General features: G+C 43.1%; 1 long non-coding RNA gene across 2 annotated transcripts; it reads left to right on the forward strand.

The window, feature by feature from the left end:
- The first annotated feature begins 1065 nt into the window (after nucleotides 1-1065).
- On the forward strand, nucleotides 1066-2036 carry LOC123733161 (uncharacterized). 2 transcript variants are annotated; one of them, XR_006763633.1, is made up of 3 exons: nucleotides 1066-1326; nucleotides 1748-1883; nucleotides 1976-2036. It is a non-coding gene; the product is annotated as an uncharacterized lncRNA (long non-coding RNA). The 2 variants fall into 2 exon arrangements; XR_006763634.1 differs by having other exon boundaries at nucleotides 1748-1874.
- Nucleotides 2037-3562: the final 1526 nt, after the last annotated feature.

Raw genomic sequence — 3562 nt, forward strand, 5'->3', positions numbered from 1 at the left:
TTAATAATGCTTTCCTGAGCCCCCCTGATAAAGACAGATGGCCATTTTAGTTAAATAATGCTTTCCTGAGCCCTCTGATGAAGACAGGAGGCCATTTTCGTTTAATAATGCTTTCCTGAGCCCCTGATAAAGACAGGAGGCCATTTAGTTTAATAATGCTTTCCTGAGCCCACTGATAAAGACAGGAGGCCATTTTAGTTTAATAATGCTTTCCTGAGCCCGCTGATAAAGACAGGAGGCCATTTTTAGTTTAATAATGCTTTCCCGAGCCCCCTGATGAAGACAGGAGGCCATTTTAGACAGTTCTGGTTCTAGCCAGTCAAATATTTTTATTTACTGTAGTCTTGGTTCTCTAATCTGAAAGATAAACACGTTTTTATAAACAGGAAGGATACTGCGCTGACACATACTGTTTTATAACATTTGTATGGTGCCTGAATTCTCCCAGCCTGTGGTATTGATTGATAGAGGTTAGCAAAGGGTCTGAATACTTATGTAAATAAGATATTTCTATATTTCTAAAAATCTGTCGACTCGTTGTCATTATGGGGTGTTGTGTGAAGATTGATGAGGATTATTTATTATTTAATCCATTTTAGAATAAAGCTGCAAAATGTGGAAAAGGGAATGGGTCTGAATACTTTCTGAATGCACAGTATGTGAGTCTGGGAGTTTCACAATCAACTGCAAACTCACTCTGCTGTCTGCCCTAATCTGAACTCACTCTGCTGTCTGCCCTAATCTGAACTCACTCTGCTGTCTTCCCCTAATCTGAAGTCACTCTGCTGTCTGCCCTAATCGGAACTCACTCTGCTGTCTGCCCTAATCTGAACTCACTCTAAACAGGTTGTACAGGCTGCCTCCCCTAATGCACCCTTTCCACCAAAGCCAATTCTACAGAAACAATAACAGTGGCTGTCTTTAAAAAAATACTTCCTCATTTATGTTTTGATTCTGAAACGGAAACACATTCTAAACTTCCGGGGTCAAGAAAATGTTATGGGTGCATCCCAAATGCCTATAGGCCCTGAGCAAAAGTAGTGCGCTAAAAAGGGAATAGAGTTCCATTGGGAAGTGTGGCCATTATTGAAGTGTGACAACACCCTGTCAGTGTGTTGTGAGGACATATCTCTATGCCTGACCATGCTGTACGGTGTTTTACTATTTGTATCAACATTAACTGTATTTTTTAGCTTCTTCCTTGTATACAAAGTAACAGTTCTACAAGATGATATTAACAAACTCAGAGGAGATATTTCAAACCTAATGCCACATTCTAAAGAATCCACTGACAGGATGATCACTGGTATGTCCAGAACATGGGAGGTATGTGATTTTTAAATTGTGTATATAGGTAGCAGTTACTACACAGGTTTATGTTCTAAGGATAGCTTGCACAAGACTAACGTGTGGATAACATAGAGATAATTTACTCCACTATTGTTTAAAAGCTCTAAGGAGCATAATGTTTATTGCATTGTCTTATGTTCTGAGGAGGACATGTTTAATTTGACCTTTATTTAACTAGGCAAGTAGGTTAAGAACAAATTCTTATTTTCAATGACGGCCTAGGAACAGCGGGTTAACTGCCTTGTTCAGGAGCAGAACAACAGATTTGTACCATGTCAGCTTGGGGATTCGAACTTGCAACTTTTCGGTTACTAGCCCAACACTCTAACCACTAGGCTACCCTGACCCCCCTGTATGTAAAGGGAGATACTTTTATTTGCCTTCTGTTTCCTGTCAGAGATCAAAGCAAGCAGCTTCCCTAAATTCACAGCAACAGAGACAGACAGAGAAAGACTCTCAGACTCTGTGTTCACCAACAGCATCCTCTCTGAGAATGAAATGGGAGCAGGCAGGCTGTAGTGGAGGTACAGTAGGTATGAGTTAGTGTCATTGAGCATTTAGGTCTTTGAGGACAGTTCATGTTTTTATGCCACCTTAAATATCTCACTAACTTTTCTGTCAGTAGTTCAGCAGTCGTTTCTGCAGCTGTCAGCCAACACAAAGGAACAGCCATTTGTTAGAGGTAAATACTTTACTCATTTTAATTTTTGGTTCAATCTCCATCACAAGCTAGGCGTGTTCTAACAACCTTAACAAAACAACAAACAACCTCACCAAGGAGTTAGGATCTCTTGGTGCAACAGCTAATTGTGGTGGGTTGTTAGTCGGCTGGTTCATATCCCAGATGGGGCTCCCCCAAAACAATTTGCGACTTATGTTATTTTTCTTCCCCAGAAAATGTGACGGTGATTCCTTGGACAGTTGCCTTGCATCAAGGGGAAGCCATCTCTTCCACTGGAGACAGAATCATCATCCAACAAGAAGGCTTCTTCATGGTGTTTGGCCAGGTATACTGTCAGAGATACCACCCCTTTGTCTTGCATATCAATGTACTTAATGGTTTATGCGGAAAATGTAAGGGAGATGGTTTGGTCACCATGCTAACCTTCCTTGAGGCCCCAGGCTTGGGAGATGGTTCAGTCACCATGCTAACCTTCCTTGAGGCCCTGGGCTTGGGAGATGGTTCGGTCACCATGCTAACCTTCCTTGAGGCCCTGGGCTTGGGAGATGGGTCGGGCACCATGCTAGCCTTCCTTGAGGGCTTGGGAGATGGGTCGGTCACCATGCTAACCTTGCTTGAGGCCCTAGGCTTGGGAGATGGTTTGGTCACCATGCTAACCTTCCTTGAGGCCCTGGGCTTGGGAGAGATGGTTTTGGTCACCATGCTAACCTTCCTTGAGGCCTTAGCTTGGGAGATGGTTTGGTCACCATGCTAACCTTGCTTGAGGCCCTAGGCTTGGGAGATGGTTTAGTCACCATGCTAACCTTCCTTGAAGCCCTGGGCTTGGGAGATGGTTTGGTCACCATGCTAACCTTCCTTGAGGCCCTGGGCTTGGGAGATGGTTTGGTGACCATGCTAACCCTCGAGGCCCTGGGCTTGGGAGATGGTTCAGTCACCATGCTAATCTAGAGGTGATAGGAACGCACACCTATTTAGGCGAGGTGCTGGCTAGCAAGTAGAACACTTGAAAAATTAAAGGAGAGCCGCACACTCTAGGAGCTCAGATGTATAATGTAATAACCAACGTTTGGACAGACAAGCTGTCTTCATCAGGGTGTAATGACAAACACTGCAGGATGACTTCGTTTATATCATGTCAAAGGACACACACAGGTGTCTGTAATCATGGCCGGGTGTGGCCTGATATCATTGGTTAATTATCATATATTAAAATAGTATACAAAAAACATAAATGGATAGCGTACGATCATAGATACAATTTGGCTCTATAAGCCTACACACTTTTACAATAGCAAAATCATAATAATCACAAGAATGGCTTCAGATCAAAGTCTATGTTGAGACCGAAAGGGCAAGGGTCTTTAAATTAAAGATCCAGGCAGCCTCTCGTTTTAACAATAAATTGTCGAGGTCACCCCTCTCTCCTAGGGAGGCTGGCGTGTTCGATGCCAATATAACGTAGGGACGAAATGGAGTGGTTTGCTTCCAAAAGTGGGCTGCAACTGGGTAAGTCAAGTTTTGCACCTAATG

Source organism: Salmo salar, unplaced genomic scaffold (assembly GCF_905237065.1).
Source record: "Salmo salar unplaced genomic scaffold, Ssal_v3.1, whole genome shotgun sequence".
NCBI lineage: Eukaryota > Metazoa > Chordata > Actinopteri > Salmoniformes > Salmonidae > Salmo > Salmo salar.